The 19,644-nt window shown below is 42.7% G+C and overlaps 1 long non-coding RNA gene across 1 annotated transcript; it reads left to right on the forward strand.

The window, feature by feature from the left end:
* Positions 1–9,882: 9,882 nt before the first annotated feature.
* Positions 9,883–19,394, forward strand: LOC121835936. The gene is made up of 5 exons (XR_006077716.1): positions 9,883–9,958; positions 16,223–16,261; positions 17,134–17,157; positions 19,130–19,150; positions 19,269–19,394. It is a non-coding gene; the product is annotated as an uncharacterized LOC121835936 (long non-coding RNA).
* The last annotated feature ends 250 nt before the right edge of the window (positions 19,395–19,644 follow it).

Below are 19,644 nucleotides of genomic sequence, written 5' to 3' on the forward strand. Positions count from 1 at the left end.
TAAACAAGCATTGGAGCGATGCACCCTGCTACGTGCTATACTACTACTGCAGCCTGCTGTCTCCATGGTACGGTAGGTGCTCTCGAGAAAAAGATATGTCCAGCCGTGCGTCATATGAACCGTACGCTAAAAAGAATTGGGTTGTGTGTATGTTTATACAGCCTAGACGTTGGTCTGCCTCAACGGGCGACGAGCCTCCCAGCTGTATATGAGCAATCTAGCCAGTGCAGTACAACCGCTAGCATGGGGTCTTTAACGTGCATCACGCAGTAGTGCTACAGGACCGCAAGCCGGTACGATACTCATCCAGATCGAAACTGGCAGGGGTGGAGATTGAATCCAGGATCCTGGGTTCTGCAGCGCGAGCTTTCGCTCCACGTGCTAACCGTGCGCTAGACATTCTTTGATCCGCGTTTGTGTCGCAGAAACACCTTTACCGACGCTCCCAACGGCAAACCGACGCACTTAATTGGTGACAGCGTCTTCCATATGGAGCCAGCCAACCTGTGGGCAGCTCAGGAGTACAGTAGGCCGTGGGCATGGTTTCGATTTTAGTTGCATCGTCGACGAAAAAGTGTATATCTACATTGCATGAATATAGTGTCAGCACACCCTTGCATTGGACCCACTCATCTTCGTGAGAGCCCTCGTTGAAACGCGGACCTCCAGCGGCTTTAAAGCACATGCCGATACTTGTACGTAATCAGTTACAAGTAACGCAATTACTTTTAATCCCTTATATTTATCGGTGATTTTACAGGGAAATGATTACTTATTTTTCAAGGTAATCCCAAAGAAATTTCCTTACTTATTTAAGTAAGGGAATGTTTGTAATCAGTGGCATTTTCGTTTTCATTCACGAGGAAAAAGTGGTAATATCAAACACCAACAACCAAAAAATCGTTTGTATTTTTCTTTTGGAAGGGTAAGTTTTATTGGAATTGCGCGATCAACCGGCGTTCTTCAGATGCTGAAAACATTTCATCACGTTACCTGAAACCTTGATTCGACTTTTTTTTCTGCCTTGGTTGCTTGCAAATTGTAGCTCGTCAGGTTGCTCGGCCACGACGAAGAGAGAGGCACACTGATACAAAGGACCGGACTCTCGGTGCAAACAATAGAAGGCGAACTCCTGAAATCAAAATGTTTCGGTCGAAACACAAAAAAAATAAATAAAAAGAACTCTCAAACTGCACACGAGTTGGTGTAGCGGATCCGTGCGCGCCTTTGCTTTTTGTCTCTTCTCCCCCTTGCTTTTGAAGACGCGGAGACTACACAAAACGATCGTCGGCTGCGCGCCTTCCGAAATCTCTAGACAAATGTTTATTGTTTACAGCGACTTCGACAGTTTGCATAATGTCACAACAGGAGGGAATGCTCTGTTTTCCGGTGAATAAACTTCAACACAGATATCGACTGAAGAGATGTGACATCAACTGCTATGCTGCTCAAAAGATATCAGAACACTTGTCTGTGGGAGATACGATTGTTTATGTGACTTTGTGCTGCTTTTCATCATGCTTTTCACCTAATCTTTTAAAAACCAGGTTGCCTACATCCCTGTCACCCTCTTCGTCCGCCATGTGCTTTTTTTTCTTTCTTCTTTTTACATTATCAAGACACGTTGTCGGTAATACATGGCAACTTTCAGCGATGGTGGCACCGCGGTGTGGGAATCGCGCTCCCTAGCTCCTGGAGGATCGGCTTCAGAATGAAGGTGTTTGCTTACACCTTCCAGACGTGGAAGTATGAGATAACACACTTATATAGCTCGTATGTTTTCAAAAATAGAATCACTGCCGTCGCTGTGGGGAGACGCCTCCGTTGCCTCATCTCATGTATAGCCGTTTAGTTGAAGAATACTGAGCTGTGTTACGGCCAACCCGTGCTACATGCGTTTTGGACGGCATCAAAAAGCGGTAAGCATGGCATACGTGCGTCTACATTTCTGTTTTAATCACCAGTATGTGTTTGTTTTCTGAGGGATTCCCAGATGTTTCTGCTGGTTGTATATCCAAAAAATTACCCCATTCTTTACCGACGTCTCAACCAAGAAACGACATGTGTTCAGAGCTAATGGAAGATTGATATAAAAGCATAATCTATAATTTTATTGTTATGTGTAGTTGCCGTATTTTTCTATTTTTCTGTACGACCGTTTCGCCATAATTCCCGACTAAACTGTATTTATACATTTTTTTTTTGGTTTATTTATCTATATATCAATTTTCATGGCCTTGCGATTCTAACAGCATCAAACTCCGGCTGTAACAACGAAGTTTTGCGCTTTCATAAGGGTAGAGAGCTATTCCATTTTTCTGAAGATGCGTCAGACCCTCGCGAGTGCCTCCATTGAAAGGGTGTTCAGAGCGGCGGCAGTCATCTTTACTTAGAAACGAGGCAAGACACCCGAAGAGAAGTTCAAGAGCTTTGTTGCTTAAGGTCACAAAAGTCTGATTGGTGGCGACAATAAACGCGTCCATATTTATGTCATAAAGGTACCCTACGACAGTAATGTAGAAAGTGACGCCGGGAAAGTAGCAGATTACGTTTTGTAGTAACAGTCACTTACTTTTATAAAAGGATAATGGTAACTACAATTAGTAAGAATTTAGCGTCGTGCAATTGTAAATGTAATTCCTTACTTTGTAAGGGGTACACATCTGGACCTACCTAGACTTTGTGAGGAGCAGGAGTAAGGCCCGTCGCGTGCCATACCTTTCTGTCCGCCCGGCTACAACTCCGGAATGCAGCGTACCCATCTCGGGTCACGGATCATTTAAGAAGCCTAGAACATTGAAACGACGGAACAGGACGATAGCCCAGTACATTTCTTGTTCTTCCTTTGTTTACCTACCCACAAACTCTTTTACGTGAAAAGCTCCCCCTCCCCCCCCCCCCCCCCCCAAAAAAAAAAGGAAAAGAAAACGCGTCTCAGCATTCTATCCGTAGCGGAAACGCCATATATTTGAGGAGAGTAAGATATTCGAAAATGCATGCGCTATATTTGGTCGTGACGGGATGTCATGGATTGAGGTTCGCAAATCGAAACCGAAACGAAAGTCAAAAGGTGCCCAAGATGCTTTGCGCGGCACTACGCCGCTAGGATCGCTTCGATTTTGCAAGAGGCCTATCTCTCGAGTCCTCCATTGCGTCGGCACGCTCTCTAAAAACGTATTGGACAGGAGCGCGGCGTCAACGTTTGACGAGGACTCGAATCCATCCATACGCTTTGTGGCCAAACAATGGCGACCGATAACGCAGCTTGATGCGGTTTTGAAAGTAATATATTCGCGACTCCAGCGACCTATAGGGGGCGCCACCACCAAACAAACATGTTGGCTGGGTCCAGGTCGCGTCGGCTCGGCCGGGCCGCCTGAATGGGTGGCGCATTCAATTTAACAGACTTTCTTTTGTTTAATGCCCAATTTTATGGGCATTTGAACTGAGACAGTTAAGTGTAGCCGGTGCGCATAAACTTGCCGAGCATAGTTTTGTTTTCCCGGTGTTTTTGGTTCTTTTCATGTCAAACTTTCGTTTCGGCGACTTCGTTCAAAACCGAAACTATGGGCTCCGGAGAAACGGTAATACACTCTAATTAGTTTTGATCATCTAAGGAAGGCGGCGATGGCTACAAAATTGTTTCACCGAGAGTAATTTTTAGCTAACTCGTATGCTGCGACCATGCGACTTATCTGTCCGCGATATTGAGTTTTTGTGCGTGTCCGCGTTTCAAGAAACAACTCCAGTCGTGTGCTCGGTCAGGAACACAGGCTGCAGGAAAATTACGAAAATTAGGCAAGCGCTTCTTGAGCCAAGGAGCATGTTAACCCGCTGGCGCTTCACTAAGCAGCTGATACTCGTATTTAAATTCAGGTTTTAGTCGCAATCGAGAAGTCGTTTTGACGAATATGCGGATTATGAATTATATTACGTACTATGTCCCACTAAAACGGTATTAGTATATTCTTCGGGTTGAAATATGAACTTAGTTGACTAACTATTAGGTGAACTGCTGAATAAAAGTATGTTTGACAGACAGAGAGATACTACTTAAACTTAGCCAAATGGTTCTAGCCGGTAGAACGGAGGCGAATGCGGACAAACTGAGGAGTCTTCATCGCAGATTCACTCAGACCTCCCTGCATTGAACTTGACTTCGAATCCTGAACAGATAAAATGAGTATTTCTTTGTGGCCGGTCAACCTGAGCAATGTAGCCGTATATTGCTGCTGGCTTCGACAGGGGTTATAATATCAATATTGGAGGTGCGATAGATCCCAATGACGTGACAGCTTCTAACTTTGCAAGACGCGTCCCCCACCTTTTGAAAGCAGATAATTTCCCTCATTCATCATTTGCAGCGAGCAGGTTTTCTGAATCAAGTAATTGCGAAATTAGCCCAACTCCTTCAGTGTGGTCTTTTTCGGCAAAAAGCAGCCAAGATGAATAGCCAACGCACCGGCCGGTGTTAGTGGCTCAAAACTTGAAGCTAATCGAGCACAACCAAACTCAAGAAAAGCAGCTATCGAACCTTCCCATTCACTTAACTGCAACATTGGTGTTCCCTCCAGTGAAACACTTGTTCTGTCGACCTCAGTGCACTGTTCTACATCCTTATAAACAAACCAGTTATCAGTTACCAAGCAGTCGTCACATTGAATGTGATTAGAGACAGACAAGAAATCAAAACGTTTTTCCGTGATTCCTCCCCATCCAAAAAATTGAAAGCACGCGATCGTGTGTTGTGGAATAAACGGGCTTTCAAACACGTGATGGAAAGAAACAATCTACTGAGGCTTCTCCACACTAATGAACACTCAGGCAAACTTAAGAAATTTTCGGACCTTCGTCAAATTACATTGCTCGCCCCCGCGCCGACAGCACGTGTCCGCGAAAGCCAGCAAAGACGCGGCGGGGCGCGGAGCAACCTGGACCGACTGGTTCCAGGTTTTCCCGCTTGGTGGCGTCCGTTTTGCTGGAGTCGCGAATTGGTTTCGTGTTAAAAAGAAGGCACCATGTTTATGAGCTGACGGCTCTTACTAAGTGAGGGTCAAATCAGTAAGTCGGCGTTATTATGACTGCCGTCTGCATCTTCATCATCTCCGTTGTTCGCTCCGATCATTACCGCCTCGTGACTAGCTTCACTGTTAGAAGCGGTATTGCTCACGAGAGGTTTCAGCAGCTTCTCCTCAAGGTTCTTATCTGTGACGTCACGACCAGAGTTATCAATTGCCTGCGACAATCTTGATGGACAGTGGAAAAAGAACGGTGAAAACCTTGAGTCGTCACGTCCATAAACCAACATCGTAAAAGTTGACAATCTCATATCCCCATTGTCTCCATCAATGGAAATAAAATTAATTATACTCAAGACTTTTGGCTTTTGGCCAATCGTCAAGGCCGTCCACACCGACACCCTTGGTCGCGCACGTCACTATCCTGCTTGGTTATACGTCGTCGCTAGGATGTAACCAAAGAATTTACACGTTTAACCAGAGAAGTGAACATTGGTTTCTAATCTACCTTTACACTTTCATATATGCCAGCATTGTACAAACAAGCTCCCTACAGTCAATTAAAGAAATTAATCTTGCAAACGAAAATGAATTAATATTTAAACAGCAAAGTAATTTTCACCCACAACATTATTTTTTTCAGTCTATGAAAGCATAAACATAGTCAGGTTTATAAACAGCGCCGAACTTAGACTATTGCAAGCAATGTGACTGATCGCAGCCATGTCTCTGCTCATGCGGGAAAGCCCGTGCTATTTAAAGCTTGCCCAAGCTATCTTCACGCGCACGCTGCAGGTGTTGCACGCATGGAGCACCGATCGGGGCGCTATGCTTGCAATTGTCTGAATTTTGAGTCTCGTCGCCTGGTAGAATTTTTTCACAACCCAGAGTAAGAATCTTCAACATCCTCTTCTGTTGCAAGCACGAACAATGTCAAGCTTCTATGCCCTATGCCAAGTAAAACACAACTGCGTGTTTAGCACGTGCACTGCCCATAGTGAGGAAAACAGAGGAGCCACTAGCGAGCTTCTCGCCGCGAAAAGGCCCTCTAGATACCAGATTACGACGTACAAGGCTGCTCGCGCACCGACGCTCACGCAACCTTCAAGCGGTGAAGGGGCGTGGATGAAAACTGAGGCAAACGAGCGTGCCACGTGCAAGGTTAGCGGTCATTTGAAGACAACAGCTGTAGTTGCTCAGGCCGTAGCATCACGCAAAAGTGAAGGCGAGAACTCGCTCGAGTCACTTGACGGGCTCAACCAAGGAACACCCGTACCATATAAGTGGGACGAAAGCCAAGAGACTCCCAGTGCTGAAAAAAAAAGACAGAGACGACGGAAATGACAGCTTGGACTCTCCTTCTATTCGTCAGCCTCCTGGTATGGAGCACTGGACCTGCGAGTTCTCAAGATGGTTTGTGAATTCTTAAAAGAATAACCTACCCTGTACTAGCTATCATGCGCTGTTTAATGTTACTGTAAATTTCTAAATCATCTATGAAAAGTTTAAGCAAACGTGTTTTTAAAGGGGTGGTGCAACGATATTCAATCGGAATGTTTTTCCTTTACACTAGCTTACTGGCACTACTGGGATTCAAAGATATGTGCACGCAACGCCACTGGCCAAGAAACTCCACTCCTTTGTAGAGGTGCAATTTCAAGGAACAAAGCGAGTGTTTTCATTCAATCTCTCCTTCGCGAAACTTGACGTAACCGGGAGATCGCAGTATCCTCCAGTTACGATCTTTAAATGCGGCTCATAGATTGGACCCGAGAGTTGCGTGGGAACTCGATTTGGTGGCCGTGATATCCAACTGGTCGAGAAACATTCGGGTAGTGGCCCGTCTCCAATCACTGCAATGACGACAATAGCCGAACCATTACAATGTCTGAAACTCAGCGCGAGTCCTGTGCCTTGCCAACACCAGCGTGTGGCTACGATCAACATTGGGAACATATAATCGGCTCCAGATCACGTGGCCGCTTGGTCTGGCTGCGAGTTAAAAAGGTAAACGATACTCGGTTTTTTTATTTTTTTTTAATATTTTTTTTGCAACTTTTATTGCGTGAAGTGAGAAACGAACGCGTGTTTCATTGCTCATAAACGTTAGGGATTCATTCTAAGCGGTATTTGCTCAAAGTACAAAAATCTTTAAAGGGATACTGAACGCTCGTGGAAATATCGTGTGCCACTTAATATAATGACTGGCGCACGATATTTACACGAGCCAGCCGCCGCCGGTGTGCTTGAGCACACGCAACGAAATTGACGTCATAGGCCTCCATTCACGCTGAAGATGAGAGTGAAACGTATGGTATTCGGGCAAAGGGAGAATAAAGACAGGATTTTTATCTCCACAAGAGAAAACTACGAGCTCATTAGACCAATTAAACGCCTACATTTTTAGCCAGACCTCACTGTGGACATAAAAAGCCTGTCTGCATTCTCCTTCTCTCCGGAGCCCACACATTTCACTGTGATCTTAGGCGTGAACGGGACATGATGACGTCAATTTTGTTGCGTGTGCTCGAGTACGCCGGCGGCTGCGGGCTCGTGGAAAGAGCATACGCCACTTATTATGGACACCGGAATGTTTGGTTCAGCATCCTTTTAAGCGATACCTGCTCACGGCAAGAGTTCAGGTGTTCGGTGGTTGATTGCGTTAGCGCACCGTAGCTCGGGGCTCATGGAGTGAAAACATGCGCTTTAGAACCCAATGAATCCTGGGTTGGATCCCCAACCCTGCTCCTTTCTATCTACAGTGTGGGCAAAATGGATTGACAGCACTTTAAGCTAACCGCATAAATAGGTTTCTTAACTTATCGCGCTGGGAGTTTCTACAGAGCTGGCTAAGTTTGGTGGAAGCTTTCGCTAAAATTGTAGAAAGATTGGCTTACCTGAGCAATTCAAGGAAAATCAAAAACTTTCTTTTGCCTCTACGTTGCATGTACACTAAAATTATGATGTGTCACTGTGGCGCTTATTTGGGCTAAAATGAAGGGTAAGCCAGTAGGTAAGCCAGTTCTATTTTCTTTCCATTTTTTTTTAAATTTTGCAATCGCACTAAACGGCAGAATAACCGACAATGATTTTCTTATGTATGGTACAAAAGGCTTAGCAGTAATTTTGCCATAGACAAAACAAGTTTCTTATTTTCCTTCTTTCGACTCCGAAGGTTTCTTGTATTCATACTTTCAATTAATGCAGGCACTAGCTTCGAGCACCTCTGTAGTAATTCCCAGCGCGATAAGGTAAGACACCGATTTATGGCGGTAAGTTTAAATTGCGTTCAATTCATTTCGCCCAGGCTATAGGTGCTCGTTTTACCGGCGTGCCCTCGTGTATCACTACCGCATGACGCACGTCAGGGACCAGTACGGTGATACTGCACTGGCTAAATATCTCGCCTACAGCTGAGGCACCAGACGCCCATTGGGGATGGTTACCTTCTTTGCTGTATAAACATGCGCACACCGCAATTAAAGAAGTGTTCAGGAGTGCATCCCAGGTCTACTCTTATGCACCGTGGAAACACAGCGGGAAAAAGTATTTGTCCTTAGATATAGCCAGCAGTCACTGGACAGAAATTTAGTATAAGAGTACCATGAACGCAAGCCCCATTTTATACGACGGATCAATGTTTACCGAACTGAAGTAGACAAGCAACTCAGTGCACCTATGCATGCGGCTTTCGACCGCGACGCGCTCGATTTCCTGTGGGAGCCGGGTATAAACCAATAAATTAAAAAGCACTAAAAAAAGAAAAAGAAATGAACTTAATCCTATTGTTGAACTTTTTACCAGCATAAACAAGGTATCCGGTTTTTTGTCTCTCGTGTGCAATGTTTCCTTTATCGCCGTTGCACTGCACTCAGGGGGTAAACATTGACCACTTCAACGTTCATGTTTTCTTGAAATTAAAAACGTTATATATTTTAAAATAGCGATGAACGTTCAGTGTCTTTCTCCCTATAACAACGCGTTCCATGTCATTGTCTTCAAGCGTTCCTAACGCGGTCACAAATAGTCACTTAACGCGGCTATTTTTAGAGTGTTTTTCGAGGGGAACTTGTATGAACACCGCAAACGACATTATTTTCGCGGGATCAACAATTCCCGAATTTCATGAAATGTAAGATTCGGGAATATCTTGCGGGCATAATATTTCGCGAATTAGAGTGCCATGTGCCGAAAAAGTGAGGGAGAGGAGCATACGAGAGCAGTGCGAGGGCAGTCAGAACGCCGAGTTCTGATTGGAACGATTAGTGGGTACACCGAAAGCTAGTGGCCTCTGTCTCCACTGCACTTGTCCAACACGCTAGAACGCGGAACGCCGTCGTCCTGCGTTTCACTTTCGCATTCGATCCCGTTCGACGAGTGCAGTGGAAACAAAGGCAGCTAACTTTAGGTCTACCCTCTAATTGTTCGAATCAGAGCTCGGCATTCTGACGTCCCCCCGCGCCCTCGCCTCCTCCTCTCTCTCCCTTTCTTGGCGCATACTCTCTACGGCCGAAACATTCGCTTGATCAATATTGCGCGATATTTTTTCAAGGCGCACAATGAGCGAAAACCAGCTTCTCACGAAGATTAGGTCGGAGATAATATAATAAAAATGCAGGCGGGAGCTGGCAAATGTTAACAATGTTGAATAAACCTGAGACTGGGGCAGAAATGAGCCTATAAGTCGAAGGAACAGAAAAGAACAGGACGGCGTCTCGTGTCCTTTTCTGTTCCTTCGACTTATAGTCTCAGGTTTATTTAACATGGTTAAGATTAGGTTCCTTACAATAGTTGTTTTCGATCCCCTGATTGCATTGCTGGAATCGCATAATATATATAAATATACATATTTGTATTTTTTTGCAGCTGATCAAGTGATGCAATTTATTGGTTTTCTGCAAGAAAAGAACCAGTCTGCCCGTTTGGCCCGCCTCCAAAAAGTAAGTTTAGTTTTCGATAGTAGCGTTTACTTACTTTGCTTCCGGATTCACTAAACTCCGTTTCACGATAACTTGGCGAATTGTCGAGGCTACGGCCCCCGCGACCCAATAAGAGCGTCGGAATGAGGCACGTGACACCACGTCACAGGAGCGTGAGTGCCACTGCGCCAAAGAGCCGGCTGTCGTCTGCTGGGCAAGAGTCGTCTGCTGCGAAACCAACCAACGTCGGATGAACGTCCGCCGCCTCAACATCGCGGTCTGCTAGAGTAGCGAACTCTTTTAGAAAAAGCGCATGAGACAGCATACACTCAATTTGTCACGCTGTCACGTAGACGCAGTTTCGGACTCCAAAACTGCGTCTACGTGACAGCGTGAAAACATTCTGATGTCATCTATTTTCCCTGACAGCCAACTGGTAACTAGCGATAAAAAGCGAGGTCGTGATAAAGAAAAATGAAATGGTAAACGAAGTGTTGTTTCTAAAAGGGTTTTTCCTGAAAAGGCATATACTGCTTTGTTAGTGAACTGTCACAGCGTAAAAATAAGATTGAAGAGTTAAACGGCTTAATTCAATTATTTCATCCTGACCTTATATTTGGTACAGAATCATGGTTTGATGAAACAATACTGAATGCTGAACTTTTCCCCCCGGAATTTGACGTGTACAGAAGGGACAGAAATGGACACGGGGATGGGGTGTTGAAAAATTATTTGTTGGCCTAGTTGGTTAAACATTACGAAAATTAAAAAGCGCAAAAGACAAGGACAAGAGGGAGACAACACAGGACAAGCGCTTACTCGCAACTGACGTTTTAATTCGGAAGATGAGGAAGATGAAGAACCCTAACGTTAAATGTTAGAAATATTTATGAGAAAGGAGTGAAAGGATCTGAAAAAACTGAGAATTAAAAATAAAAAATAAAAAAAGGAAATTTGTAAAAACTATAGGAAATGGGGGGCATGATTAAAGTAAGAGTGAAAGAAATGACAGTAAATATATTAAGAAAAAGAAAGAGGAAGGTAGAGCAAATTAAGAATCTCTAAGGAAAATATTTCATGTACTCTAATTCTTTTGATGGCAAAGTCACCGAAGAAGCACTGATGCAGGCGTGTACTTTGGTCGCAATCACTTCAGCCTCAAAAATTTCTCGAGTTCGCTTATCTGGACACCTTTTCAGGATCCTTGTGCTGGACAGTAGCGGGGCGCATCTACAGTTTCTCACATGTAGAGCGAGATGCCCCGACGGAGAAGATTTTAAAGATAGCGCATGTTCTCTGAGCCTTACGCTGATACATCTTCCCGACTGTCCTACATATACCTTCCCACAAGTATATGTGGGAAGGTATATGTGGGAAAGCAAGTCTGTAAACAGCGTGATGATTCATGTGGGAACAGAACAGCTTGAAACGATCTGGTGCCGGATACGAACCCCTAATAAAGAAGATATGGCTATTGGGGTCTTCTACCGTCTCCCTGAAACCGGTGTCGCGACCCTTCACGCTTTGAACCATGTTGTTTCCGTCTTACCTGATGAGCTGATATTTCTTGCTGGAGATTTTAACCTCCCAGAGCTAAAATGGCATGGTGATGACACCACTCTGCCAAGTGGGGCTGTTTATGGTGAATTTGATGATATTTTGACAACATATGGTTTCGAGAAATTTGTCCAGGTCCCAACTAGAGGCGAAAATATACTGGATCTACTGTTGTGTAATTGTGAAATAATTCATGATGTAGCAGTCCTACCAGGAATTAGCGACCACAAGATAGTCACTGCCAGCTTGACGTTCCTTCAGCTTTTCCGTGCCCTGGATAATGACAGAAAAGTTTTTCTGTATGATAAAGGTAATTTTGAAGCTATAGAGAAGGGGCTGAATAAATCTTTCAAAGATTTCGAGCTTTTCGCTCTAGAAAACAGTGTAGACGCTGCATGGGAATTTTTCGAAAATCGTTTGTTGGAATTAATAGAAAATACGTTCCTGTTAAAACAATACGTGCAAAAGCAACGAATGATAAGCCCTGGATGACAGCTGCCGTCAGAGAGGTGATAAAAAAGCGCAGACGTGGGTATAAATATTATAAATTACATCCATGCATATCGGGAGCCGCAGAGCTAGAGAAACTGAATGTAACCTATAAGGAAGCTATTACCACTGCAAAACGCGAGTATTTTGATAAACTTTCCGATGGCATGCGACTTAGTAGCAAGGAATTTTGGAAATACCTCAGAAAGACGCGTAAGGAGAACATGAAAATTCCAAATATATTATACAATGGGGAAGTAATTGAAGAAAGTTAAAAAAAATCAAGCTGTTTTAATACATACTGCCAGTCTATTTTTGCCTCCAGCGTCCGAACTCATTCTTACCCCCCTCTCAATGAACAAATTGTGAATCAAATGCCCCCGGTCGTCATCAGTGTAGAAGGGATAAAAAAGTGCTTAGGTGAGCTCGATATTAAAAAAGGCTGTAGGTCCCGATGGTTTGTCACCGAGAGTTTTAAAATTATGCTCATTTGTTGTGTCTCGTTACTTAGAGATTATTTTTTGTAAATCGCTAGAACAAAGTCTACTCCCAGGTCAATGGAAGATGACGTGTGTTACGCCAATCCATAGGCACGGATCAAAACACAATATAGAGAATTATCGCCCCATATCACTGAGCTGCATATGTTGCAAGATTTTAGAGCATATTGTTTATAGTAATGTTGTGAGACATTTCAAAACAAATAGATATTTCTCTTCTATTCAACATCGTTTCAGAAAGGGCCTCTCATGCGCCACACAGCTCGTAGAACTTTATCGTGACTTGGTTTCAACTGCTGAGTAGGGAGGAGAAACGCACGCCATCTTTCTTGATTTACGCAAGGCTTTCGATAAAGTGTCTCACCCTTTGCTGCTACACAAACTGAGTTCCCTTAGCCTTGATGAGAACATATACCGTTGGATTGAAAATTACCTTTCTGGGAGAAAGCAGTGTGTCGTCAGAAGCGGTGCCAGCTCAGATTTCGTTGATGTGACTTCTGGCGTGCCGCAGGGTTCAGTGCTGGGACCCCTTTTATTTCTTGTATTTATTAATGATATTTCATCGACCATTAACTCGCCCATAAGGCTGTTTGCGGACGATTGTGTTTTGTACAGTAGGGTAGACAATGTTGGTGATTCAGCTTTTTTGCAGTCGGACCTAGATAAAATATCGGATTGGTGCAGGATTTGGGAGTTGGATTAAATGTGGAAAAGTGTGTGCAAGTCACTTTTGGGAGAAAACGTAAACCTGTCCCATCATGCTATCTTATTGATGATCATGGATTAAGTAATAACACTGATGTTAAATATTTGGGGATTACCTTGTCAAGCACCCTTTCTTTTAATGTTCATGTCACTAAAACTGCTAAGAAAGCCAGCCGCACTGTAAATTTTCTTATTCGAAATTTACGCGGTGCTCCACAGAAACTAAAAGAGACTGCCTATTGCTGTTTGGTAAGACCTACACTGAAATACGCATGTGTTTTGTGGGATCCGTATCAAAAGTAACTTGCAGATAAGTTAGAAAAACTTCAAAACCGTGCGCCGAGATTCGTAACAGGAAATTATAGTAGGAACAATAGCGTAACCGACACTAAAAATGTACTTGGTTGGGAAACTTTATTGTCAAGGCGCAAAAATTTTCGATTGAGGTTCTTGCTTGCAAATTTTAATGATATGACTGGTATTGATAAAAGCAACCACATAAAATTACCTAAATACATTTTTCAAATCGTGTGGATCATACCAGAAAAGTAAGCAAAATTTCTTGTAGAACAGATTATAAGAAGTTTTCATTTTTTCCACGCACAGTCGCTCAGTGGAACCTGTTACCAAAGTCTTTTTTTTTTTATTCGTGACGACGTGGGACCATTTAGCTCAGGAAATGGTCTTGATTTTTAATGTTGTTTATGTTCAATGTTTATGTATTTTCTTTTTTGACAGCCCAGGTTATATATCGAAGTGTTCTGTTTTTATTTTATTGAGCGTATTAATTCATGGGCTGTACCTGCTATAATGCCGAAGTTTTTCGGCGCTGCAGGTTTTTTTTTCTGTAAATAAATAAAACTTACACGGGAGTCTGTGGTGGGTGCTACTGCCAGGGTGATGTTTTGAGCAAGCACGGCGATACAAGGAGAAAAAAGTCCGGAAGGGATACGGAGGTGTCGTCACTTTTTTGTTTTAAATAAACTTACTAATTCCTCAGTGTTTACCCGTTCTTTTTTTGTGCGCCAATTCAATCGACGCTAAAAAAAGAGATGAAACCTAAAGGATATTTTATGTCGCAGACGGCGCAGTTGCTGTGGCGGTAACGAGGCTTCCGTGGACTTGACCACGGAGTGCCATCCCATGACTTGTTCCGACACTCTTGATGAGTCAGCCTCCACAGTTCGCCACGTTATCCTGAAACGAAGTGAAGTCCCGTCATTGTTTGTTTGTTTTAAATGCTACGCTTGTCGCAAATACGAACTTCCTGTAGATGGCCTTAAAACTGCCGTCCGCTTACAAAGACATCGGCTGATGTATATTGTGCTCAGTTCCACCGGTGGCGTCTCCAACAATGTGAAAGACCCATTCGACGTAGCAGTTTTAGGCGACTGTGCTGGGTTTGCTTTTGGGAGGCACACATTTCCTGGGATGAGGTAAGAAATAAAACTTTGTCTTCTTTTTCTTAACAAAAAGTGCCTCTGGCATAAGTGGGGTTAGCACCGCCGCAACAACTACCTCAGCTAATGGATATTTTATATCATAGGAGAAGGTGCATGTACCACTAAATATGCCGCAAGATTTGGACGTTGCATGTTTAAAGGCTATGCGTGTCGTGAAGGAAAGCTAGGTATGTTGGTGTTGCCGATTAAAGGTGGGAAACGATTTTAAAACTCTTGTTTAAAGTTACTGCACCCTCATTTCTAGTCACTTTGTTATTGGCACAAATCCTTGTTAACGGACGCCAACTCAAGCGTTAAGATTACAATTATTCCAGAGGAAACTAAAGGAAACATTTTATTTTGACCGTGTGAACCGCAGCTTGATATATGCAGGGTGGCAGGCCCCTCGTTTTAATTACCACTTCGGGCAGACAATATGCAACTTAGCTTGCAGCCGTTTCTACATGCCTATGGACGCCAAACCAGTCACAAGTGCCTTTAACCATTTCCTTCCTTCCGGGCTCAGCCCGTGAGCACACAAGTAAACCTAAGGCTTTAAATAGTTATGCCTAGCCATCCGAATTGGGAATGCGCGACATCACCCAATATTCACTGAATAAATCAGTCATTTACAAAATGTCTTCAGTGAATTAATTGTTACCTGCTGAACAGTCGAGCCAGCCATTGTGATTGTCTTCGTAATTAAATTATCGCTGGTACGTAGCCATAAATTGGCATATGGGCGAGAAGCCCAGAGGCGGTTAACCTTTGAATAAACAAAAATGTTTTTTTTTCTTCGTGACGGCTTTTTTATAAATGTTGATGAACAGTTTGATTTTCTTCGAATCGCGTGCTCTTACGTCGAATTTGTAAGCCATCGGCATCCCTATATTACGGCATTTCTTCTATCATCAATACGAACTACATGTCAATAGTGTAGATCTGAACGATCAAAATTGGAAAGATAATTCTATTTAAAAAAGCATATATATATTTTTACTGGTGACAACAATTTTAATCTAAGCTCTGGTTTCCATTCATTAGGTGACAATGATATATTTTAGATTTGTCTCGAATAAACTAGAAAAAGAACGCAATCAACGCGGAGGCAGTGAAAGGGGAAAGCCTCTCTACGCAAAGTATACGAACTCGCTCAAATTCATAATAGCACTCGAGCAAATGGGAGGCCAAAGGTTGTAACGCCTTCTATCACAAACGTTCCATTCCTATAGGCGTCCTTCGAATGAACCCAAAGCCGTAGTCAAACTGCTCGCATATCCGACGAACGAAGCAGACTTTCTCCGCGGACATTATGACAAACATTATCCGCAGACACGCCTCAAGCATGTTCGCAGCGTGTTTGCTCCATACACATGTATGCCTTTACGTTCCACTAGGACAGGTTGCTAGGACCTCGGTTGTCATAGTAATCGTAAGCGTCATAAGTGGACATAAGCGGTCATAAGCGGCCAGAAGCGGTAAGAAAAATGTCGGTCACACTCACGCGAAAATGTTTAAACCAGTCTGTATTCGCAGCAAGTGACTTGTGCCTTCCGTCTAAGAAAGTGGCACTCTTTCTTATCCACACGCAGGTAATGGCTCGATGCCCCCCAAAAGGAAAAAATACAGAGGTGAGGATTGGTTTTTGTGATTTTTGACGAAAGCTCATGTTAATTTTACCAAGGTTTAATGTCGGAAGGTAATCCACCTTTAACAGCTTTACCCCAACATCATTCATCAACTGCTTTGTTAAAATCAAGGTTTAAGGCTTGTAGGTTTTCTCTTTCTTTTCAAAATAAATGCCTAAGCTCCATATTTGAGACCTCAACCGTGGGACACCGCTGAAGTCTAATTACCCAGCATGCATATGTAACCTGAAAATCTACATTTTGTTTGGTAAAAAATAAATAAAAACTCTGCGAGTTCGTTCGTTGTATTCTCTGTTTAAGACCAATAATCCCGGGATATCTTAAAAGTACCTTAAACGACTTTATTTCCTCTGGCTTGAAATTTCGAGAATATGGTGGACTGTGAAGTTCACGAATATTTCTCTGGCATAATATCTTGCGATTGGGTATGATACGCTATATAACAGTTACCGATATATGTTTCGCGATATTTCTTTTGTTCCGTGGATGCCGCGAAAATTAAATCGTGTACAGTATATGTCCGAAATAAGCGGACATTAGGAGTTTCTTTGGCTCGGTGACTTGCCTGGATGTCTCGCATGAGAAGTAGCTGCTATTACCCAGGGAATCAAGCATGAAAATGGTAATAGTAGGCCAATCATTCCAATTCCATTACATATAGCATGGCTGTTAAATGTCTAACAGTATAAAAGTTCGCGTTATACGTCAAGCGTGTGCAGATGAAGCAAAACGTGTTAATTGTTTATTCATGTTTGTGTCGCTGTGGATATAAGAGGGAAGCGCTTCGTCAAGAACAAACACACTAAACTAGATATTAGCTCTCTGTTCTCACGATATTTTTTTTTCTCCTTCAGGATTCATGCTTCATAAAAGAACTTGTGAGTACAGAATCATAAATAAACATACCGAATATAGCCCCCTCCCAATCCACATAGTTTTCTAGGTAAATTGTTTCCGCTTATGTGCCGACGCTAAGTGTAGGACAAAATGGTCCCGGTCAAAATGGCCCCGGAAAAAAACTGTCCCGGTCAAAATGGTTGCGGACAGAATTTCCCCAAGCGCAACCAAGACAAAAATTTCCCAAGTGATTTGTCGACATATTGGGCACCCTTTCAAGTTTTAGTGAACTGCTACTCTGAAGCTTTATTCAACACAAGTTTAATGAATATTTTAATGTATTTAAGGTTTACGTGATATATTTGAGGAGAACAACAAAGAACCCCAAACGTTAATTAAAGTTATAATACATCGCTCACTCGTGTGCATGGTTCCTATTCGCATTGTACAAAGCTGCAGCTTGGAAATGGGTACACAAATACATGCGCGTACACTGAAAGCGCAACGTCGTGATGGGCCCTGCGATTTATTTAGACTAGCCCGGAATGACATGCACAAAAATATCGCGAACGCCATTAGTACGTTTTGTTTTCAGACTTCCTTGATTTGCCCCATCAGCTCGGAGCGTCGGCTGCACTCTGACATTAGTAAAACGTAGTGTAGGTGCGGGAAGAAAATTTAAGAGAATGCGACAGTATTTTTATAATGTTTAATTAGCGCAAGGGCGCTGGAAGAAAACGCATCGCAGCTAGATGACAACGCATGCATATCATTATTGAGACCATTATTATGCATATGCGGCATAGCTGTGATGACGTGAGTGGTCGTGTATCACTTCTGCGTGATGCACGTTAAAGACACCAGGCTAGCAGCTGTGCTGCACTAACAACATATCTCATCCCCAGCCTAAACCAGTTCGGTCCTCATAACAGACCGCCCTTACACTGTACAAACACAAACGTCAACTATCTTATTTTTTTTTTGTGGTAGCGTTTTTCTTCCTGCGCTGAATACGTAAAATATTATGAAACACGTTATTTTATATATGTACTTGTATATTATTTGTATATTATACTTTTTCCTTCTCGGCTCTGCTTACTGGCAGGCAGTGTGTTTTGAATTACATATGAAAACTTTAATATGGTTATCGTTTCATAACTTAAGTAATGAGCATAAAGTTTTTTTTTCTCTTTGTCCAAAATGCAGCAAGTGCAAACAATCGAATAATACCATAAAGAACAAGCAAGCCATGTCTCAAACTTTCCCTGGGACCATTTTGTCTGGGATAGTTTTGTTTGGATCCCACGCACGCAAGAAGGGCACTGCGTCTTTGCTAGAAATACTTGTGTTGAACTTGTGATGCGCACTGCTTGACATTTTAGCCCGAACACGACTCGGGCGCTTTTTTTTATTTACGAAATGGCACTAGCGAGCATCAAAATTTACTGCTTATGTTAGCATCCCGAACGAGCGTTTTCTACCACTACAGTAGTTTTAATGGCAGTAGTTCACCACTAAGAGAAGATAGAGAAAACCGGCGATGACTGGTTCAAACTATCAGTTTCGTGGAGTGTGGAAATCTATGAAAAGACAGTGAGTGTGATGGCCTGCTGGTGATGTTAATCATTATGTTGAAAACCCGAGATTGTGATGAGGAAAAAATAGAAAACTTTGAAGTAAAAAAAAGCAGAATAAAGGATGGCTCAAACGCAGCTACCAAGTGGCACATACTGTTGCAGAGCGTTCTGAAATCAATCCCTCACACATCTGTTCACTGCTTGCTCCCTCACCCCTTGCAGAACCCGTAATACCGTAATTCAGACATCCACTCTTCTGGTCTGTCTCAATAATCACAACGTCACTAATGCTCTCTTAGCTGTTAAGTGTCTTAAATCTGATTTCACAATAAAGTGCACGATTCTACACAACTGTTCATAAATTTTATACTCCGTGGATTACAGCGCGAATTAAAATAGTGGAAGATTTAAACTGGTATGTGTGTTTTCTTTTCAGAATTTGAACGACCAAGAACTGGTAGGTTTACTGATGGTTTTATAAGACGAATGCTCATAAGCTAGCTCTAGCGAGCCAAAAAGAAATGAAATCGGGGAAATATCGCTAATATTTACTGTTTTTTTCTTCTTATTTTTAGCAATGCATGGTGAAGGTTGTCACGAAGAAAAAACAATGATTCAAGAACTTCCGAAGAAAATAATAAAACATAGATATTGAGCGTTATTGCGGAAATTGTATATTAAGTGTGAAAAATAAAGTTCGTAACTTTATACTTGCGAGCCGTGTTAAAGCATTTCGTTGTATGCACTCTGCAATTAGAAAATAAATATTTGAAAAAATCAACTAACCACATAAAGTTGACACATTTTGCATAAGACCTGTGGTTTTAAAAATGTGCTTAAATAGTTCGATCGAGTATTTTTTATTTACATAAGAGCTCTTCTGATTTTATTAATCTGAGGCGACTGAAAAAGCGCACCTTTATATTGGAGTAAAATGTCAAGTGCCATAGG

Source organism: Ixodes scapularis, unplaced genomic scaffold, assembly GCF_016920785.2.
Source record: "Ixodes scapularis isolate PalLabHiFi unplaced genomic scaffold, ASM1692078v2 PGA_scaffold1__304_contigs__length_218370807, whole genome shotgun sequence".
Taxonomy (NCBI): domain Eukaryota; kingdom Metazoa; phylum Arthropoda; class Arachnida; order Ixodida; family Ixodidae; genus Ixodes; species Ixodes scapularis.